This window comes from Hyperolius riggenbachi, chromosome 4 (genome assembly GCF_040937935.1).
Source record: "Hyperolius riggenbachi isolate aHypRig1 chromosome 4, aHypRig1.pri, whole genome shotgun sequence".
NCBI lineage: Eukaryota > Metazoa > Chordata > Amphibia > Anura > Hyperoliidae > Hyperolius > Hyperolius riggenbachi.
The window spans coordinates 40,574,745-40,599,283 of NC_090649.1; positions in this window are offsets into that span (position 1 = coordinate 40,574,745).

The window sequence follows — 24,539 nt, forward strand, 5'->3', positions numbered from 1 at the left end:
TGCTTTTTTTTTTTTGCTATGAAACTTTAAAATCAATTTTCTCAAAAACTATAAGATCTTTTAGATTTTTTTTTCCTTTTGTACCCACTGTGCCCCTCCACATACCCTGCAAATGTAGTGTTTTTAGCATATAAGGGGGATTTGCTATTATCCGTTAAATTCGGCAGCCATTTGCCTGCCATATACTGTAAGTCTATGGAGCCCGCTGGGAACGGCCGGTTTGCGAACTTTTGCGGAAATTCACGTTTGAAATTCGCAAACCCAAAATTTGATGTTCGCTACATCTCTAATCATAATTACATATGACCGTGGGATGCAAAGAAGAACACTATAGGGAGACATTAAAGATGGTAGATTAGCAAGTCTAGAAGGCCATCATCACCACAGGAACCTGAGCAGGAAACAACAACAGCAACAAAAGGAAATATGTGACATTTAGTTCTCGGCAGGTCTCTGGAGAGTAGCAACTGGCAACAGTGGAAAAACTGGGAAACTCCACAGCCATTCCTGTGAACCTTGATATCCAGGGATGATCATCCGAATTCCGGATATCCGAACTACCCAGATAATCAGAACTTTTCCGCTATCCGAACTCGGATTTGGATTCCGGATATCTGTGCAAATCCGAATAGCGCTATCCGAGTGATTTCGGATATCTATCTGAAATCCGGAATCCGGTCGGATACTGAGGTTGGATATCCGAATCCGGATACTGTAACTAAGGAGATGACGTCCATGACATAATTGAGCCAATCAGAGGACTCCCAGCCTAAGCCCTAGCAACCAATCACAGTAGGGAACCCTAGCCAGCCCCTCCTGACCTCATTGAGCCAATCAGAGGGCTCCCAGCCTAAGTCCTAGCACCGAATCACAGAAGGGAACCCTGGCCAGCCCCCCCTGTATATTAAGGAGGGGTGCCATGATGGGAAATGTCATCCTTGTTTGTGACTGCTCACTGAGAGACATGCTCCAGTCCTGCTGCTGTATACAGTGATAAACCTAAAGCTTTTCAGTGCTAATGCTAAACACCTTCGCTACACTATTGTTCTATTGTTTATAGTTAGCTAGTTTGATTTCATTCAGGGACTTTGTGCTGCGGCAGCTGCTATAGGTCCTGTGTGTGCAGGCCATTGCCTGCTGCTGCTGGCCTCCTATTAGCCTTAGCTAGTGTATAGGTTAGTGAATAGGATTAATGTGTTATTGTGTAGTTAGTACTGCAGTGCTAGTTAGTTGTTAGAGTAGTATTGTGTTAGCTTACTACAGATTACTGCAGTGCTGCTGTGCTGAGCAGTGTCAGTGTGACAGTTAGACAGTTAGCGTGCACTGTCTTCTACTCTGCTGTCTGTCACTCTGTGCTGATTTGCTTTAAAGTCCAACCCCGATTTTAATAAAGTACAAGTACCCCACATCATCTGGCAGAAGCAAGCTGGCACTGGCAGTGGTCAGTCTCAGAGCACCAGAATCCCCTCTGCCGCTCCTGCCAACACTAAGGCCTGTTCAGGCAGCCAGTCCTCAATTGCCTCCTCTGTTCCCTCTACCGCTTCCCGTGCAAGGAAAAAATGCAGCCAGATCCTGTTGGGCGAGTCCTTCCCTGTTGTTGGCAAGAGGGGGACATGAAGTGGCTGGGAATCACTATGTCTGCCTTACCACCCTTTACCACCACCACCACAACCTCCTGGCTCCTCCTGATTATTAACTGTTACTAACTAAGCCGCCTGGTTCACATTTTTTACAGCCGTGGTACCAACGCTACGTGCCACGTACACGGGCCACGTGCCATGGCATGCTCCTCCTGACACACGTTACACCTGCTGCTGCTGCATTGCCCTGCTCCTGCTGCCTGTGCAGCTCCCACTGCCAGGCCAGGGTGCCACAGCAGGCCACTGATACCACCTATATTTAACCCAAAACACAATTGCTGCGTAATTTTTTGAGGTGTCTCAGCTGAAAGCTTTCATGTCCCAGTTGTGCGGTTGGACTTTGGACACAATGGGCTTGATTCACAAAAGAGTGCTAACTGTTAGCACGGCCGTTTTCGCGTGAATTTTCACATTCCGCGCGATCGAGAATTTTCGCGCGTACTGATACCGTTTTTGCGCGCAAATGCGAATTTTCGCACGAAAACGATATCGATTTAGCGGGAAAATTCGCGTTTGCGTGCGAAAACGTTATCGTTTCGCGCAAAAATTCGCAATCGCACGCAATGCGAAAATTCGCGCGAAAACGGCCGTGCTAACAGCACTCTTTTGTGAATCAAGCCCAATGTGGGCTGCACGACTGCTGTCTGGAAGGAACCTAGGCCTGATGTTAATTGACAACCATTTTTATTTTGTATTTTAACTCCCCGTGTTTCTCTTTAAAATTTATTACTAGGCACAGGGGAGAATATAGCCCATATTTAATTACTTTTCCTTCTGAGTTCTCTCCCAGGAGATTGTTTTTTTAATCTTAAAACAACAAAAAAGTTACAGCACCTAGTTATGGGGTGGGGTAGGGTGGTGGGAGCAGGGAGTACAGAGCAGCAGAGAAGAAAGATGGGATCTCCAGAACCCAGAGGTGATGAGTGTGATCTGTGTGTAATCTTTGACGACTGCACTGGGTGGGTGGGAACTGCCTAATTCTGTATGGGGGCACAGCTGGCTATTTAACTGGAAAGGGGACTACCTAATACTGGGAGCACATCTGGCTATTTATCTGGGAAAGGGGCTGCCTAATACTGGGGGCACATCTGGCTATTTATCTGGGAAAGGGGCTGCCTAATACTGGGGACACATCTGGCTATTATACTGGGGAGGGGGTTACCTAATATTGGGGGAACATCTGCCTATTATACTGGGGAGGGGGCTGCCTATTACTGGGGACACATCTGCCTATTATACTGGGGAGGGGGCTACCTAATACTGGGGACACATCTGCCTATTATACTGGGGAGGGGGCTGCCTTATACTGGGGACACATCTGGCTATTATACTGGGGAGGGGGCTGCCTTATACTGGGGACACATCTGGCTATTATACTGGGGAGGGGGTTACCTAATATTGGGGGAACATCTGCCTATTATACTGGGGAGGGGGCTGTCTATTACTGGGGACACATCTGCCTATTATACTGGGGAGGGGGCTACCTAATACTGGGGGCACATCTGACTATTATACTGGGGAGGGGGCTGCCTAATACTGGTGGCACATCTGGCTATTATGCTGGGGAGGGAGCTGCTTAATACTGGGGGCACATCTGCCTATTATACTGGGGAGGTGGCTGCCTTATACTGGGGACACATCTGGCTATTATACTGGGGAGGGGGCTGCCTTATACTGGGGACACATCTGGCTATTATACTGGGGAGGGGGTTACCTAATATTGGGGGAACATCTGCCTATTATACTGGGGAGGGGGCTGCCTATTACTGGGGACACATCTGCCTATTATACTGGGGAGGGGGCTACCTAATACTGGGGACACATCTGCCTATTATACTGGGGAGGGGGCTGCCTAATACTGGTGGCACATCTGGCTATTATACTGGGGAGGGGGCTGCCTAATACTGGGAGCACATCTGCCTATTATACTGGGGAGGGGGCTACCTAATACTGGGGGCACATCTGACTATTATACTGGGGAGGGGGCTGCCTATTACTGGGGACACATCTGACTATTATACTGGGGAGGGGGCTGCCTAATACTGGGGACACATCTGACTATTATGCTGGGGAGGGGACTGCTTAATACTGGGAGCATATCTGGCTATTATACTGGGGAGGGGGCTGCCTAATACTGGTGGCACATCTGGCTATTATACTGGGGAGGGGGCTGCCTAATACTGGGGGCACATCTGGTTATTATGCTGGGGAGGGAGCTGCTTAATACTGGGAGCACACCTGGCTATTATACTGGGGAGGGGGCTGCCTATTACTGGGGACACATCTGCCTATTATACTGGGGAGGGGGCTGCCTAATACTGGGAGCACATCTGCCTATTATACTGGGGAGGGGGGCTACCTAATACTGGGGGCACATCTGACTATTATACTGGGGAGGGGGCTGCCTATTACTGGGGACACATCTGCCTATTATACTGGGGAGGGGGCTACCTAATACTGGGGGCACATCTGACTATTATACTGGGGAGGGGGCTGCCTAATACTGGGGACACATCTGGCTATTATGCTGGGGAGGGGGCTGCTTAATATTGGGAGCATATCTGGCTATTATACTGGGGAGGGAGCTGCCTAATACTGGGGGCACATCTGGCTATTATACTGGGGAGGGGGCTGCCTGATACTGGGGGCACATCTGGCTATTATGCTGGGGAGGGGGCTGCTTAATACTGGGAGCACATCTGGCTACTATACTGGGGAGGGGTTACCTAATACTTGAGGCACATCTGCCTTTTATACTGGGGAGGGGGCTGTCTAATACTTGTGGAACATCTGGCTATTGTACCGGGGGAGGGGGCTACCTAATACTGGGGGGACCTCTGGTTATTTTATTGAGGAGAGGAATGCCTAATACTAGAGGGCACTTCAGGCTATTATACTATGGAGAGGGCTAATACTGGCACACATCTTGCTTTTATACTGGGCAGAGAGGATACCTCGCAATAGGGCACATCTGGTTATCTAACCTGGGGGGTGCCGAATTCTTGGGGTACGTCTTGCTATCAATGTTTGGGAGGGGGTTATCCACCTGTAGCACTGGGAAAACATCTAGCTATCAAAACTGGGCAGGGGGTCTTCCTAATACTGGGGACACATTTGTGTCTATACTGGGACAGGCATAATTGGGGGAGGGGGGAGTAAAGAGGGTGCACTTTAAAGCTTCACCTCTAGTGCTGGAGATCCTTGTCCCAGCCCTGGGTGGTAGTTTGGGAAATAAGGTTAGTTTTAGGCAACAGCTTTAGACGACAGTTCTGGATTGAGTGCTCTTCAGACGTGGCACTGGCACTAGCCTCTACTCTAGTGATGAGTTCTTTTGCTATGGAGGACGGAGCAAGGACAATAGTGTGCCAATGATGGGAGTGGCCTTAGGTGGGTGTGGTCAAGGAGGAGAACAATGTTCATTCTTAGCTGCTTTCTATTTGATTAAAATTAACATGTAAGACAGAATTAGAAAAGCATCTCATTGACCTCTACTTATAATGACATAAATAAATAAACTGTCAATATGCTTGTTTGAAATGATACCACATCTGTATGACTTCTATTTCACACGTGATAAAATAAGATTGATTGTCATTTGATTTGAAATGGTGCATAAGTATGTCATGTTATGTGGATGGGAATCTGTAAAGCTGACCTTGAATGAACTCTTCCTTACTGTAAGAAAATTAATTAGAGGAATTTCAGGTGCTCAGGTTCCTCGGGGGCTGGTTAACAATACAGCTCGTGGGCATGTGTCTAATTAGAGATATTTCATTTTGCTTAGTCACAGCGTACACCTGGGTAATCACTGGTTTCTCCTTTGTTCTAGTGGGACCCGGCCTGATGATGTACTGCAATCCAAGGAAACCTTTTGAGATTCACAGTCATTTTCATTTCTATTTTCTACTACTATGGAAGGAAAAAGATACCGTATATACTCGCAAGCAAGCCGAATTTTTGACCCCCCAAAAGTGGGCCAAAAGTTGGGGGGTCGGCTTGCTTGCGAGTCATGTGTGGGTGGGTGGGTGGATAGGTGCTGTCCCTCCCCGCTCCCCCCGCGGCCACCGCTGCTATTACCTTAGGCGGCGGCGCCGCTGCCTCTATCCCCGTCCTCCTCCGGTAACTCATTCACAGCAGCGCGCCCCCCGCTGCTGTGATGACGCAGGAAACCATAGAGAGCGGTTCCCATAGTAACGGCATCACGCTACAGGAAGCCGCTCTCTATGGTTTCCTCGTCATCACAGCAGCGAGAGGCGCGCTGCTGTGAATGACTTACTACCGGAGGAGGACGGGGATAGAGGCAGCGGCGCCGCCTGAGGTAATAGCAGCAGCGGCGGCCGCAGGGGGAGCGGGGAGGGACAGCACCTACCCACCCATACTGGGGCATTATGCTAGCTATATGGGGCACTATACTAGCTATATGGGGCACTATACTAGCTATATGGGGCACTATACTAGCTATAATGGGGCACTATACTAGCTATACTGGGGGCACTATACTAGCTATACTGGGGGCACTATACTAGCTATACTGGGGGCACTATACTAGCTATAATGGGGCACTATACTAGCTATACTGGGGGCACTATACTAGCTATACTGGGGGCACTATACTAGCTATACTGGGGGCACTATACTAGCTATACTGGGGGCACTATACTAGCTATAATGGGGCACTATACTAGCTATACTGGGGGCACTATACTAGCTATACTGGGGGCACTATACTAGCTATACTGGGGGCACTATACTAGCTATACTGGGGGCACTATACTAGCTATACTGGGGGCACTATACTAGCTATACTGGGGGCACTATACTAACTATACTGAGCACTATACTAGCTAAACTGGGGCACTTCACTAGCTATACTGAGCACTATACTAGCTATACTGAGCACTATACTAGCTATACTGAGCACTATACTAGCTATACTGAGCACTATACTAGCTATACTGAGCACTATACTAGCTATACTGGGGCATTTTACTAGCTATACTGAGTACTACCTACCTATACTGAGCACTATACTAGCTAAACTGGGGCACTTCACTAGCTATAATGAGCACTATACTAGCTATACTGAGCACTATACTAGCTATAATGAGCACTATACTAGCTATACTGGGGCATTTTACTTGCTATACTGAGCACTACCTACCTATACTGGGCACTATACTAGCTATACTGGGACATACTGGGGGGATCACGCGGCCAGCGTTTCCTACCCCCGGCTTACATGAGGGTCAATCATTTTTTCCTGTTTTTTGGGGTAAAAGTGGGGGGGTCGGCTTACATGCGGGTCGGCTTGCTTGCGAGTATATACGGTACTTGTATAAAAAACTTATTTCTCAGCCCTATTCTGGCATTTTACAACTATGCACTAATATCATTTACTATGAATATGATTATTAATATTGATTTAAACAGTGCCCGGACATTCAGTGTTGCTCTACAATATAATTAGTACTATTGGGCACATAAGTAAAATACAATTTGTAGTTTAGAAGAGGAACTCCAGTGAAAATAATGTAATATAAAAAGTGCTTCATTTTTACAGTAATTATGTATAAATGATTTAGTCAGTGTTTGCCCATTGTAAAATCTTTTAAATCCCTGATTTACATTCTTAAATTTATCACATGGTGACATTTTTACTGCTGGCAGGTGATGTAGCTGCTGCTTGCTTTTTTTGGCAGTTTCCCACAATGCAATGAGGTTCACAGACAGGAACCTGCCAGGACCATGGTCCTCAGAGTTTCTTGTGGGAGGGGTTTCACCACAATATCAGCCATACAGAGCCCCCTGATGATCCGTTTGTGAAAAAAAATAGATTTATCATGTAAAAGGGGGTATAAACTACTGATCAGGATGAAGTTCAATTCTTGTCCATGGTTTCTCTTTAAATAGCAAAGTCTGTGATTATTTTTGAGTCTATTGGCTTGATCCAATTCACTTTTTTTCCCTACATTTTCTCCTAGGTAATATTTTCACCCAATAAAATGCCTATTAAGCCACCAGCGAGCAAGAAAATACTCAGAATATGTTTTCACCTACTTTTTAGTACTTTTTCAGTTGCCCCTCTGCTGAAAAAGCTATACCAACTTGCCAAGTACAACTTTACCTTCCTAAAACAGAAAGGGCCCTTATTCACTTCACTTTTTCTACTAAGTTTTCTCCTAGCCCTTTAAAGGACCACTATCGTGAAAAATGTAAATGTAATGCCTAACAGATCTTCTGTTTTCTTTCAGCCACTATACCCCAATCTATTGCCGTAGCTCTGAGCTCGGCCCACGTCTTCACCTATAGACAAGCCCCCGCTTGAACAGGACACGGAATATGTCTCCTGACTTCGGTTACCCCCAGGTCTTACCGTGCAAGGGCTAGCGACTGAGACCGAGAAAACCAGAGTACCACTAGAGCAAACAAGACTATGCAGCTTGGTAATATTAGGTAGTAGAGCGGAATGCTCTTGTGGAGGAAGTACACAGATCACACCTAGAGCTATGAACAAGGCAGCAAGATTGCTCAGAGCGACCACAGCTCTGAGCTTCCGATAACCGCCACAATAAACAAGACATAATGGTTGCTCAGTGCGACCGCCGCACTGAGCATCTGATGTCCACCACACTGAGTAACATGGACAGACAACAGACAGACAGACGCGATGCTTGCCAGCTAACAAGACACAATGGTTGCTCAGTGCGACCGAAGCACTGAGCATCTGATGTCCGCCACACTGAGTAACAAGGACAGACAACCGACAGACAGATGGAATGCTTGCCAATCTAATCGCTGCCCCAGCGATAGCAAACATCCACACTGACACGGACAAGACAAACAAGTAGAAGCATAACTAATAGCAACAGCAGCCTATAGTCACGTTCACAGGAACAGAACAAGCAAGAATTATACCATTTACCAACATGGTGAAGGCAGTCTCCAAACTGTCAGAATAGGAAAAGACTTCACTGTACCCCGCGGGTACAGTGAATATCCAAGCAGGCAATGCAAGGTAATGCAGTACAATATTCAAACTTTACACAAGGAACCCAGCAATCAACTATTGCAAAGCTGAACGCTATGACAGGCGAGGTGTGAGAGGAGAAGCAAGATTTTCTATGGGCATCAGCCAATGAGAGCAGACATGCAAATTCCCACACAGCTGAATGGTAATCACGCTATCCTGTGTTAGGCTGATTGAAGGCTGCAAGCTGCCTGTGAATGGAAAGGACACATTATAAATGCATGCAAAATTATGCAACCACATGCATGTAAGAAATCCAGAGCTGTCTGGCTGCAGTTGAACTGCAGCAAGCCTTAGGGCCCTTTTCCACTAGCAGTCGCTAGCGTGCACGCTGAACGCTAGCGATTTCTGAATCGCAAAAAGCAGGAAACCTCCGGCGATTGCGTTCACGATTTTGCTATGCACTGTACTGCATAGCAAAATCGCGGCAAAGATCGCTCCGTGGCGTGATCGCGTTTGGCAAAAAAACGAATCGCGGTAGTGGAAATTGCCTACCACGATTCCCATGTTAATGTACAAACCGTAGCGATTAAAAAATCACTAGCGGTTTGTGATTTTGCGATTCAGCATCGCAAACGCCGCTAGTGGAAAAGGGCCCATAGGTGGATTCATGCGCAAAAAGTGGGATCAGCGCATCACCAGGCCGCCTCCGAATGGCCTCCGATCAGAGATGCGCTGAGCCCCCCCAGAGACTGCAAACGCACCTTGAACCCAAACAGAAGCTCTGCATATACACCAAAAGCATGGCTGTTAAGTGGGAGCGGCTGACCAAAAATGAATTAAATTAGTACATAGCAAGGAAATGAACAGCGCTACTTAAAAACAGATGAGTGCCTACCTGCAAAAGAGAGAAAGCCCCACTTATGGGATAAAATACACACTGAGCATACACATGACCTGTCTACCACTGGAGGATGTTGGTTTCCTGTAACAGCTTGCATGCAACTTGTTAAGTACTCGTCCCTCCCACTGTGAAGAAGTCATTCCTCCATGGGAGGGGACCTAACACTAACTAAATCCTACCTATGCATAGCCTAGCGCGCTAGGCTATGCATATGCATAGGTAGGATTTAGTTAGTGTTAGGTCCCCTCCCATGGAGGATTGACTTCTTCGCAGTGGGAGGGACGAGTACTTAACAAGTTGCATGCAAGCTGTTACGGAAACCAACATCCTCCAGTGGTAGACAGGTCATGTGTATGCTCAGTGTGTATTATATCCCACAAGTGGGGCTTGCACTCTCTTGCAGGTAGGCACTCATCTGTTTTTAAGTAGCGCTGTTCATTTCCTTGCTATGTACTAATAGGTGGATTCATGACAACATCCTGAGCTACTCTGAACTGCAGAGTGATTGCAGATGGCAATGAGACTCATTGTGAATGCAATCAAAATTAAGCAACCAAATGCAGGCAGAAAAATCAAAACTGCTCGGCTGCATCTCCACTGCAACTAACAGGACATGCTAAAGGAGGGATCCTTATAGTAAAATTTAAAATTCCTGCCAACACATACAAATAAGAGTACATTTCTTCCTGAGTAAAATATGCCATACATTACTTTTCTCCTATCTTGCTGTCACTCACTATCAGTAGTTAGGAGACATCTGACAGAAATGATAGGTTTTGCACTAGTCTATCTCCTCATGAGGGATCTCAGGTTTTTCTTTATTTTCAAAAGTACTTAGTGAATGGCAGTTGCTCCATCCAACTGCTTAAAAAGTGTGCAGCGAGCAGGGAGGCGGGCCAGCATCTTTATATAAATCCTTTTCAATGGGTGTCTTGATAAAAAATAAAGGCCATGCTGAGAATCTCCTATGGAGAGATGGACTAGCCCAAAACCTGTGGGTTCCGTCAGATTTCTACTGCCTACTGTAAGTGACTGCGGTATGGGAGAAAAGTAATATATGGCTCATTTTAATGTGTAAGAAAAGTACTTCTTATTTGTATGTATTCACTTGTATTTTAAATTTTACAATTCCTTGCGATAGTAGTCCTTTAAAGGATACCTCAACTGACATGTGACATAATGAGACAGACATGGGTATGTACAGTGCCTAGCACACAAATAACTATGCTGTGTTCCTTTTTTTCTTTCTCTGCCTGAAAGAGTTAAATATCAGGTATGTAAGTGGCTGACTCAGTCCTGACTCAGACAGGAAGTGACTACAGTGTGACCCTGACTGATAAGAAATTCCAACACTTTCCTAGCAGAAAATGGCTTCTGAGAGCAAGAAAGAGATAAAAAGGGGAATTTTTTATCAGTGAGGGTCACACTGTAGTCACATCCTGTCTGAGTCAGGACTGAGTCAGCCACTTTCATACCTGATATTTAACTCTTTCAGACAGAGAAAGAAAAAAAAGGAACACAGCATAGTTATTTGTGTGCTAGGCACTGTACATACACATGTCTATCTCATTATGTCACATTTTAGTTTGGGTATCCTTTAAGCCACCAGCAAGCAAGAAAATACTTTGACAGTACATTTTCACCTACTTTTTAGTACTTTGTCAATTGCAAAATGCTGAAAAGTTTTTTAAACAGAAGATGAAAAATGATCTGCTAGGAGAAAACTTAGGGAAAAAGTTATATGTAAGATGCACTTTTTTCACCCAAAAGTGGGGATAAAAAGTGGGGGGTTTCACAGTCCGAATACAGGGAGTCACAAACTTATGAACGCCCAATGATACAAACCGATGACCCGCCGCGATGTCGGGGACTCCCTGTATTGTCCCCATGTCCTCCTGTGCCCTGTTAAAAGTAATTAGCAGCAGCCGGTATTACTCACCTCAGCCTAAGTTCCTGCGGCAATCGATCAGCTGCTGTATTTCTCTATGTGTGGCCTGTGTCCCCGTGGCCACGGTTTCCTGAATGCTCCCGCTCCTGTAAAAGTAATTAGAGGCTGCAGCATCCTGCAGTTATCACTCACCTCCTCTCTTGAGCCTGCGGTGATCGGCTGCTTCTGTCTCGCACTCCTTCTCCCTAGCAGCTGGCACTTCCTGATCAGATGCTATCAGCCGCTAGGGAGAAGGAGTGCGAGACAGAAGCAGACGATCACCGCAGGCTAAAGAGAGGAGGTGAGTGATAACTAAGGCAGGCTGCAGCCGCAAATTGCTTTTACAGGAGCGGGAGCGTTCAGCACACCGTGGCCATGGCGGGAGACACCACACACACGGAGAAGGACAGCAGCTGATAGATTGCCGCAGGCACTTAGGATGAGGTGAGTAATGGCGGCTGCTGCTAATTGCTGTTAACAGGGGACATGGAGGCAGCAGATGCAGGGGACATGGAAGCAGATGCAGGGGACATGGAAGCAGACGCAGGAGACATGGAGGGAGACTCAAGGGACAAGGAGGGGGCGGATCAGTGAATAATGGCGCACAGCGCCTATGCATAAAAATGGCGCCGCATTAAAAAGATACACTTATCGCTATTTATCGTTAGTACTGCATAATAATGGCGCACAGGGAAAAAAGAAGAAAAACGGCACACACTAACATTATTTATCAATAGTGGCACACATTAACGTTATTTATCAATAGTGGCACACACTAACGTTATTTATCAATAGTGCAGTTCATTTGCCAAACAGCAGACGTTATTGCCCACAGTAACGTTATTTATCAATAGCGCCCTACATAAGCCAAACTGCAGACGTTATTTAACTGCAAAACGGGGAATGGATTTAATGTAGCACTGTCAAGGTTAGGGTTAGGCAGCACTTGGGGGGTCTTAGGGTTTTTTTTGTGTGTGTTGCTCACTGACACTGCATTATACAGCCCTATCTGTTGCAGCTGGACCTTGGTGATTGCTATTACTGTGCCAGCCAGGCGCTGCCTAACTATCTATACTGGGACACCTACCTACGCCTACCTAACTACTGGGGCACCTACTTACCTATACGGGGATACCTACCTATGCCTACCTATACTAGGGCACCTACCTATACCTACCTACCTATACTGGGACTCCTACCTATGCCTAGCTAACTACTGGGGCACCTACCTATGCCTATCTACCTATACTGGGACACCTACCTATGCCTACCTACCTATACTGGGACTTCTACCTATGCCTAGCTAACTACTGGGGCACCTACCTATGCCTAGCTTACTACTGGCACACCTACCTATGCCTACCTACCTTTACTAGGGCACCTACCTATGCCTATCTACCTATACGGGGACTTCTACCTATGCCTAGCTAACTACTGGGGCACCTACCTATGTCTACCTACCTATACTAGGGCACATACCTATGCCTACCTTCCTATACTGGGACTCATACCTATGCCTAGCTAACTACTGGGGCACCTATCTATGCCTATCTACCTATACTGGGACTCCTACCTATGCCTAGCTAACTACTCGGGCACCTACCTATGCATATCTACCTATACTAGGACTCCTACCTATGCCTATCTACCTATACTGGGACTCCTACAGTACCTATGCCTAGCTAACTACTGGGGCACCTACCTATGCCTACCTACCTATACTGGGGCACCTACCTATGCCTACCTACCTATACTAGGGCACCTACCTATGACTATCTACCTATACTGGAACTTTTAACTATGCCTAGCTAACTACTAGGGCACCTACCTATGCCTATCTACCTATACTGGGACACCTACCTATGCCTACCTACCTATACTGGGACTTCTACCTATGCCTAGCTAACTACTGGGACACCTACCTATGCCTACCTACCTATACTGGGACTTCTATCTATGCCTGGCTAACTACTGGGGCACCTACCTATGCCTACCTACCTATACTAGGGCACCTACCTATGCCTACCTACCTATACTGGGTCTCCTACCTATGCCTAGCTAACTACTGGGGCACCTACCTATGCCTACCTACCTATACTGGGGCACCTACCTATGCCTACTTACATACAAGAAGATAATAAGGTTGTTGCTTCATTGTGGACAGAAGTACTTTAGTCCTGCAATTTAGCATTCAAAGTGATTTCTGCCCTAAAGGACCTACGAGCTGAAGCAAAGAAAAAAAGTTAATGACCTTCGCTGAATGTCAGACCTCAGGGCAGATGATCAGTGCCTCCCCTGCTATTTTCAGACCCTCTGTTATGTTAATCCAGCTATCATTAGCGGCCCCGACCCTGGCCAGGGTTGCCTTATCTTGAATATCTTGAATCTGATTCTGGACTGGATAGGAAGCCAGTGGAGGGATTCACGGAAAGGAGCCGCTGTGGTGGAGCGATGGGAGCAGTGGATAATTCTGGCTGCCGCATTCATGATGGACTGCAGCAGGGCAATTCGGGTCATAGGGAGATCAGACAGAAGTAGCATTCTTTCCATAAAGGTTCTAATGGAAAGATATATTCCAAGTACAGTTTTTGCCTTTAAATCAGAGGATATAGTTGAGTAATTTGATTTACAAGAACAAGAAGTAACTCTCATAATACATTGCTTCAAGAGAGTCGGTGCGCAAATATTTTGTTTATAACCCCATAAAGCTAGGCCTATGTCCAGAATCAGTAGCTTAGAGCGCACCTGTATTTTAACTACTTTAATTCATATGAGTAAAAAGTAACCACCATTATACATGACTTCAGTTCAGAACAATAACTGAATATCATCCGACCCTCTGCAAAAATTCTAATGGTTCTGGTTCTTAGTTACTCAGTAACTTCAACCTTCTCTTGCATGAGCAGTACTGTCTATCTTGGCAGATACAGCTACGGTAGTCATTACCAAACCCTGCACTAGTTTAAGTTTGGCAAACTTTACCCAAACACTTTTTTTTTAAATCAATGGCAAAAACAAACATGAGCAGCAATAGGAATGTCATGTGTATGTGTACAGTATGCTAGTCAGACTCAGAGCACCACCAGGATGCAAGGAAGGCAAGCCCATGCTTGGTGCTCACTTTAGAAAGGACTTTGCTGTCCCTGGTGGGCTGCCCTGAGCTCAGTGGTCCCCCTCCCCTTATGCCGCCCAGTGTCCATAACTTACTGTACATGCCTCAGTCCTGCACCGAATCTCACCACTCTCCTTTCACCGGCTTCGTATTCCATCACCATGGTTACTTATGGCCGGCGCTTCTCAAGATGTCAGAGGCAACGAAAGTAACCATGGTGACCAGAGCAAAGTGGCTAGCAGGAGAGTGGTGAGATTCAGCCCTGGATTAGGGCATGTGAGTTACAGGAGGAAGATCAGAGATAGCACACAGGGGCACCAGAGGTGACACACAGTGGAACAAGAGGTGACACTGACACAGGGGGACAAGAGGTCACTCAGGCACGGGAGAGCAGAGGGGAACAAAAATGGCACTGGGGGAATTAAGGTGACACAGAGGGAGACAAAAGAGGCATGGGGAACAGAGGGGGACAAAAGAGGCACGGAGGTGACAGTGTTCTGACTTAAGATGGAATTCAGGTTAAGAATGGACCTATAGTCCCTATCTTGTTTGTTAACTGGGAACTACCTGTATTTCACTAGTAATTTTATTAGTGATGTCTTGCTACTATGAGGATGACCTTTTTTTGCCTTCAGAACTGCCTTACATTTTTTATACCATTCTTCAGAGACATTTGGTCCATATCGAATGATAGCATCATGCAGGTGGCTCCGCCCACATAATGTCATGGTCACACCCATTTTTTGCCACAAGGCACAAATTGTTTGCTGCTTGGAGTCATAATAACCTTAGCAGCACCCCTAATGCTAGCGTCCACACAGTATGTTCATTACAGGCATACTGTGAAGATAGATTATATATATAACACTACACTGCTATTAATTCTCATATTCACGTCCTCGAGTCATGTATAGTAAGTCTGAACACTGTCTTGTTTTTCCACCCTAACTTTTACCAGCAGCCTAACTGTTGAAATCTCCATCAGGGAGAACCTGTTCAACCTATCCTGACATTCTTAAACTGAGATAACACTTTTACATAAGTCGTCTTAACTTCCCTGTTGTTTAAACTGTAAATAATAGGATTTAGCATCGGCGACACAATAACATAGAATGTTGAGATGTATTTCTCCTGATTTGAAGAGTACTGGGAGGAGGGTCCAAAGTACATAGTCATGCTGGTTCCAAAGAATATGCTCACTACTGTAATATGGGAGGAACAGGTCGAAAAAGCCTTCAGTCGTCCTACAGAATGAACCTTTAATACTGAAGCCAATATGCGAGTGTAAGACCCTATAATGAATAGAAAAGGGAGGAGAAGAGATATAAAACTGCTAAAAAATATCACTAGCTCACTTGAATGGAAACTGCCACAGGCCAATTTGATCACAGCTAGTACCTCACACATAAAATGATTCAATTGGTTTGGATAACAAAGATCTAGAGGCATCAATAGCGAGGGAAGAAGAAATATAATAAAGCTAAATAAAAACACAACAGCTGTCAAAACGTAGCAAACACTCCATCTCATAACAATGGTATAGTGGAGAGGTCGGCAGATGGCCACATATCGGTCATAAGCCATGAGAGCCAGCAGAAGGCATTCTGTTCCTCCCAGGAGAAGTATCATATAAAGTTGCATGGCACAGCCTCCGATCGAGATGGTCCCACATGTGGACAAAAGGTCATGCAGTAATTTTGGTAAAACAGTTGAAGAGTAACACAAGTCCAAAAAGGACAAGATACAAAGAAAAAAGTACATTGGAGTGTGTAAACGAGGGTTACAAATTATAACGCAAACAATAAGACCATTCGCAAGAAATGTTACAATGTACATAGTAAAAAATATGAAAAACAACACAAAGTTTACTGTTAGATTTTTTGAAAATCCCAGTAATATTAACTCAGTAGCGACTGTCCTGTTCTGTGGATCCATCATACTGAATTCTATAAGAGATTGACGGATAGTAAAATAGGCAACAACAAAAAAGAGTTTGTTACGATTACAGTAATCAATATTTTTTTTGTAGAGAAATAAAAATGAAAATCCAGATTACTATGGGCTAGATTTATTAATGCATGTCTTTAGTAACCGATTATAAATGATCCCACAAAACTGGTTTGAAATATAATAATACGTTACTCTAGAAGACCCTGAGAGGAAATGATGTGTGACAATCACCACATCATTAACTATTTATATTGAAACACAATAGTCAGTTTTGAAAGCGTTGAAAAAAATAGTTTTTTATTTTAATTTTATTTTTTTTTCTGTCTGCCACAGCAGTGGGAGTGATACTGTTCAGGTAGGATCAGGGATTGCCATGTGTAATGTGATCAGCAATGAAGGAATCCATAGCATAACACTCCCCTACTTATGAGTTCTATGCAATTTTTTTGTAATCATCTGTTGAATGCATCTCCCAGCCAGTAAGATTGTGTGGCCTGCAACAACGTCTTTGGTATGTCAGTAACAGTAATTCAAAGTAGAAAAAATAAAAGCCATATTTTTGCTACTTGATGATTTTTTTTAATTGTTCAGTGGTCAACATAAGGAAAAAATGGTGCAAGTTAATTAGAACAGGCAAAATCACATTGTGGGAGTTGTGTGTTTGTGTATGTGTGTATACATATTTAAATTTGGATTAAAGCATACCTGGAGTGACATGTGACATGATGAAATAAATATATACACATAGAGTACTAGCTGTAACGATCGGTGGGCGCAGAGAGTATCTGATTTACCGGTGATCTGCAGTATCGCCGGAAATACAGATATATACCAGATTATAAGTGATCTGCAGTCTCACCGATAATCCGATATACAAACTAACCTCTGTTCGCCTGAGTAGAGTGTAGTGTTTTGGTGTAACAGTAACACTAGGAGGCCTAGGCCTCAGTGCAGCAAGGAGAACTGCACGTATTCCTTCTGCAGACCTGAGCTCTCCAAGACGGGAGGAGTCAGACTGACAGTAGGAAGGAAAGTCCGAGAGTGACACTCAGGAAGAAGTGTCACTAACAGGACTGGGAACCGCCTCCAATCGTGAGGTCGGTTCTCGAGGTCAGACAAGCCAGGTCGTACACACACGGACAGATAAAGTACAAATACAGTAGGCAAAGGCGGAGTCAAAGTACAGGCAGGGTTCGGCAACGGGGTATCAGATATATCGGGGTACAAAATCAGGAGGCAGAAACAGAGTCTTGGAACGAGCCGAGGTTCGGCAACAGAGTATCAGAAATATCGAGGTACAAGGTCAGAGTTCAGGAGGATAGTCGAGGCAGGCAAAAGTCATAACATATAATCACAATCAAACTAGTACTTTAGCTATCAAATATCTAGCTAAGTGTAGGATTACAGCTCCAGCTGGTCCCGGCACACTTCAGGATCTGACTACGGATCTGGGTGCTCCCACGTATGTGATCGCACGCCAGACAAAGAGCAAGTGAACAACCAGCAGTATATATACTCTAGGACCTTTCCAGGACCTCCCTAATTGCTGGTCCAATGAGAGCAGTGGAATTTGTCAGCTGACCCAGCTGGTCAGCCGACACCCTTCTAACTGTTATTTAAACTCTGCCTTTCTGCTCGCGCGCGTGTAAGTCTGAATCTTGGTGGACTATCAGTCCCAGCCACACCAGTACTGTCATGCAATGTATCTAGTGCGGGGGCCGCCTCTGATGCGGATTCCGCCGCACTGCCTATGCGGCATGCAGCGTTTTTTCCGCGTTGTGACGCCATGCTGGACGCGGAAACAGCCGCCTCACCTTGAGAGACGGCGGCATTTCCGCGTTTCCTTACAGTACCCCCCCCCAAGGAGTGGACTCCGGACAACTCCTACCAGGTTTCTCGGGATGTAAGGCATGAAACTCCCTTCTTAACTCGTCTGCATGCATGCGTGAACCCGGTACCCATTGTCTCTCCTCAATGCCGTACCCTTTCCAATGTACGAGGTACTGAACCGAGTTTTGAACCGTGCGGGAATCTAAAATCTTTTCCACTTCATATTCAGGTTGGGCATCTACTAACACAGGAGGAGGAGGAGTGGGACCCACCTGGACTGCGGGTTTAAGAAGTGATACGTGGAAGGACCTCACTCCCCGCATGCTGGTGGGAAGATCAACGGTATATGTGACCTCGTTGATCTTCCTAGCAACCGGGAATGGACCCACGAACCTGGGACCAAGTTTGTCAGAAGGTTGTCTCAGGGTCAAGTGACGTGTAGATACCCAGACCAAGTCCCCTGGTCTGAACCTCCACTCCACTGAGCGTTTTTTGTCAGCTTGACCCTTCTGACTCAAAAACGCCTTTTGTAAACTATCTCTCACCGTGCGCCAAATGTCTTTAAAAGACCTCTGCCAGGCCTCCAGAGCTGGAAACGGGGTGGAGGCCACTGGAAATGGTGAGAACTTGGGCAATTTTCCAGACACAACCTGGAACGGAGAGAATCCGGTGGAAGAGCTTTTCAAATTATTTTGTGCGAACTCCGCGAAGGGCAGAAATTTAACCCAGTCGCTCTGCGTCTCCGCAACGTAGCACCTCAAAAATTGCTCCAATGACTGGTTGATTCTCTCCGTTTGCCCATTGGTCTGTGGGTGGTAGCCCGATGAAAATGACAGCTTCATGCCCATCTGTTGGCAGAATGCCCTCCAGAATCTAGAAACGAACTGGACTCCCCGATCCGACACTATGTTCTCCGGAATGCTGTGCAGCCGGAAGACATGTGTAATAAACAAGTCGGCCAATTCCTGGGCTGAAGGGAGTCCTTTCAAGGGCACGAAATGGGCCATTTTACTGAAGCGGTCGACTACCACCCAAATGACCGACATACCTTCTGACTTGGGAAGTTCGCCCACAAAATCCATGGACAAATGAGTCCATGGCTCACTCGGGGTGGGTAAAGGCTGCAAGGTACCCACAGGTGCCAGCCGGGAGGGTTTACTCTTAGCGCAAACTGCACACTCCCTAACGAACTCCTTGCAGTCTGCTGCTAAAGAAGGCCACCAGGCACACCTGGATACTAGATCCTGAGTTCTAGATGCCCCAGGGTGTCCCGCATTCTTGTGAGAATGAAACATCTGCAAAGTGCGGAGACGAAAGGGTAGGGGTACAAACATCACCCCTTCAGGTTTCCCTTCGGGGACATCCTGCTGAAAAGGCCTCAGGGTCTCTGTCCAGTCCTCCCAAGTCTCAGCTGCCGCTAACACTAGCCTCTGTGGGATAATGGACTCTGGGGCAGGAGGCTCGGCTGTCTCTGGCTCAAAGCATCTGGACAGAGCATCTGCCTTAACGTTCTTGCTGCCCGGGGTGTATGTAATCAGGAACCTGAACCTCGAAAAAAATAACGACCATCGAGCCTGACGGGGACTTAACCTCTTAGCCCCCTCGATGTATTCCAGGTTTTTGTGATCGGTGTATACCGTAATCATATGCTCTGCTCCTTCCAGCCAATGACGCCACTCCTCAAAGGCAAGTTTAATGGCAAGGAGCTCTCTGTTGCCTATATCGTAGTTTCTCTCTGCCGGAGAGAACCTACGAGAGAAATAGGCACAGGGATGTAATCTTCCCTGCAACCCTGATCGCTGAGACAGCACAGCCCCTACCCCGACCTCTGAGGCATCCACCTCAACAATAAAGGGGTAAGAAGTGTCAACGTGCCTCAGAATGGGTGCTGAGCAAAACAAGTCTTTCAGAGTGGAGAATGCTCGTAGAGCTTCTGGAGTCCAGTGGTTAGTATCTGCCCCTTTTTTTGTAAGACTGGTGAGGGGTGAAATGACCGTGGAATACCCCTTTATGAACCTTCTGTAATAGTTCGCAAAGCCTAAGAACCGCTGTAAAGATTTTAACCCCACGGGTTGGGGCCACTCTAACACAGCAGAGACTTTGGCGGGATCCATACACAGGCCCGTGGTGGAAATAATGTAACCCAGAAAGGCGACAGATGTTACTTCGAAAATACATTTCTCAAGTTTAGCGTATAACGAGTTTTGTCTTAGTTTGCTGAGTACAAATTTCACATGCGTTCTGTGCTCAGAGAGGTTGTTGGAGAAAACAAGTATATCGTCTAGATAGACCAGCACGAATCTCCCCAACACCTCTCTGAAGACCTCGTTGATGAGTTCCTGGAAAACGGCCGGGACATTACATAACCCAAAGGGCATCACTAGGTACTCGTAATGCCCGTCTGGCGTGTTAAAGGCCGTTTTCCACTCATCACCCTTTCTTATGCGTACCAGGTTGTACGCGCCCCGTAAATCCAGTTTTGAGAAGATCTTGGCGTCTGTGACCTGCGTAAATAAATCGTCTATCAGGGGTAACGGATATCGGTTCTTTACCGTGATTTTATTCAGTCCCCGGTAATCGATACAGGGCCGCAGGCCCCCGTCTTTCTTTTTAACGAAAAAGAAACCTGCTCCAGCAGGCGATCGGGACGGACGAATGAAACCCTTGGCTAAATTCTCACGGATATATTCTTGCATGGCCAACTTTTCTGGCCCAGATAAATTGTACAGATGACCCCGAGGAGGCATACAACCAGAACGGATATCTATGGGGCAATCAAAAGAGCGATGTGGGGGTAATTTGTCTGCTGCCTTGGGACAGAACACATCAGAATATTCTAAATATTGCTCAGGTACCCCTTGTACATGAACCCTGGTTTGGCCCAGTGTCACCTTCCCTAAACATTGCTGAAAGCAGCGTGCTGACCAAGAAACCAGTTGGCCGGTGGCCCAATCGATGTGCGGAGAATGAAGGTGCAACCATGGCATGCCGAGTATAATGGTGGAAGTAGACATATGCAACACAAAGAATTGTAATTTTTCCCAGTGCAGAACCCCTATGGTGACTCCCACCTCTGGTGTCTGAGACAGTGGGTGACTCCCTTGCAGAGGAGAGTCATCCACTGCCGTAACCTGGATGGGTGGTTGTACAGGTGTGAGTGGGATACCCAATTTCTTAGCAAACTCAAAATCCATAAAATTTGCCGCGGAGCCTGAATTGATAAAGGCTTCCGTGACCTCGGTTTTATCTTCCCACGTAATGGTGCAGGGAAGAAGCAACCGTTTTTCTTCTAAGGGTAAAAGTCGGACGCCCAGGGTGTTACCCCCTACCACTCCCAGGCGGTAGCGTTTTCCCGGCTTATTAGGGCAGTTTCGTACTATATGCCCCCCTTCAGCGCAATACAGACACAGCTGTTCGGTCATTCTCCGTCTTCGCTCCACCTGGGTCAATTTTGACCGACCAATCTGTATTGGCTCGGATGGAAGCAAGACCGGAGAAGACGAAACAGTAGGAGGTGGAATCACTGGGGCTGTGGCGTAAGACACCCCTCTGACACGGGAACTACCCCTGGTCTGCCTTTGGTAGCCCAGCCTGCGGTCGATCCGGATGGCCGCTGAGATGGCCTCATCGACTGTTCTGGGTTCGGGCTGACTTAACATCATGTCAGAGACCTCATCGGACAGCCCTGACAAGAAACAATCTAACAGGGCATGAGTGTCCCACCTGGCCGTAACTGACCACCTCCTAAACTCGGCCGCGTAATCTTCGACCGGACCTTCGCCTTGACGCAATAGCTTGAGCTTCCGCTCAGAAGTCGAGGCAAGGTCTGGATCGTCGTAAATTACCGCCATAGCCTTAAAGAATTCCTCTACAGAGGTAAGCGCTTTGTCTCCGGTGGGCAGGCTATATGCCCATGACTGGGAGTCGCCGGACAACAAAGTTTTAATAAACGTGACCCTCTGGGTCTCAGTACCCGAAGATTGGGGTCTCAACTCAAAATAGGAAAATACTCTACTCCTAAAATTCCGGAAGTCAGATCTGTGGCCGGAAAAGCTTTCAGGGACAGGCATACGTATGTCAGAGCTAGGAGAGGATCGCACATGATTCACTGATGTCTGGAGGGTTTGTACAGACCCTGATAGGGCATCAATAAGAGTTATGTGGGTGCCCAGTACTTGATTGATGTTGTCCACCGAAGCGGCAAGTACACCCAGACACTCAGTGTTTGCGTCCATTTTGTATTTGGGTCTGGCGTTCTGTAACGATCGGTGGGCGCAGAGAGTATCTGATTTACCGGTGATCTGCAGTATCGCCGGAAATACAGATATATACCAGATTATAAGTGATCTGCAGTCTCACCGATAATCCGATATACAAACTAACCTCTGTTCGCCTGAGTAGAGTGTAGTGTTTTGGTGTAACAGTAACACTAGGAGGCCTAGGCCTCAGTGCAGCAAGGAGAACTGCACGTATTCCTTCTGCAGACCTGAGCTCTCCAAGACGGGAGGAGTCAGACTGACAGTAGGAAGGAAAGTCCGAGAGTGACACTCAGGAAGAAGTGTCACTAACAGGACTGGGAACCGCCTCCAATCGTGAGGTCGGTTCTCGAGGTCAGACAAGCCAGGTCGTACACACACGGACAGATAAAGTACAAATACAGTAGGCAAAGGCGGAGTCAAAGTACAGGCAGGGTTCGGCAACGGGGTATCAGATATATCGGGGTACAAAATCAGGAGGCAGAAACAGAGTCTTGGAACGAGCCGAGGTTCGGCAACAGAGTATCAGAAATATCGAGGTACAAGGTCAGAGTTCAGGAGGATAGTCGAGGCAGGCAAAAGTCATAACATATAATCACAATCAAACTAGTACTTTAGCTATCAAATATCTAGCTAAGTGTAGGATTACAGCTCCAGCTGGTCCCGGCACACTTCAGGATCTGACTACGGATCTGGGTGCTCCCACGTATGTGATCGCACGCCAGACAAAGAGCAAGTGAACAACCAGCAGTATATATACTCTAGGACCTTTCCAGGACCTCCCTAATTGCTGGTCCAATGAGAGCAGTGGAATTTGTCAGCTGACCCAGCTGGTCAGCCGACACCCTTCTAACTGTTATTTAAACTCTGCCTTTCTGCTCGCGCGCGTGTAAGTCTGAATCTTGGTGGACTATCAGTCCCAGCCACACCAGTACTGTCATGCAATGTATCTAGTGCGGGGGCCGCCTCTGATGCGGATTCCGCCGCACTGCCTATGCGGCATGCAGCGTTTTTTCCGCGTTGTGACGCCATGCTGGACGCGGAAACAGCCGCCTCACCTTGAGAGACGGCGGCATTTCCGCGTTTCCTTACAGTACCCCCCCCCAAGGAGTGGACTCCGGACAACTCCTACCAGGTTTCTCGGGATGTAAGGCATGAAACTCCCTTCTTAACTCGTCTGCATGCATGCGTGAACCCGGTACCCATTGTCTCTCCTCAATGCCGTACCCTTTCCAATGTACGAGGTACTGAACCGAGTTTTGAACCGTGCGGGAATCTAAAATCTTTTCCACTTCATATTCAGGTTGGGCATCTACTAACACAGGAGGAGGAGGAGTGGGACCCACCTGGACTGCGGGTTTAAGAAGTGATACGTGGAAGGACCTCACTCCCCGCATGCTGGTGGGAAGATCAACGGTATATGTGACCTCGTTGATCTTCCTAGCAACCGGGAATGGACCCACGAACCTGGGACCAAGTTTGTCAGAAGGTTGTCTCAGGGTCAAGTGACGTGTAGATACCCAGACCAAGTCCCCTGGTCTGAACCTCCACTCCACTGAGCGTTTTTTGTCAGCTTGACCCTTCTGACTCAAAAACGCCTTTTGTAAACTATCTCTCACCGTGCGCCAAATGTCTTTAAAAGACCTCTGCCAGGCCTCCAGAGCTGGAAACGGGGTGGAGGCCACTGGAAATGGTGAGAACTTGGGCAATTTTCCAGACACAACCTGGAACGGAGAGAATCCGGTGGAAGAGCTTTTCAAATTATTTTGTGCGAACTCCGCGAAGGGCAGAAATTTAACCCAGTCGCTCTGCGTCTCCGCAACGTAGCACCTCAAAAATTGCTCCAATGACTGGTTGATTCTCTCCGTTTGCCCATTGGTCTGTGGGTGGTAGCCCGATGAAAATGACAGCTTCATGCCCATCTGTTGGCAGAATGCCCTCCAGAATCTAGAA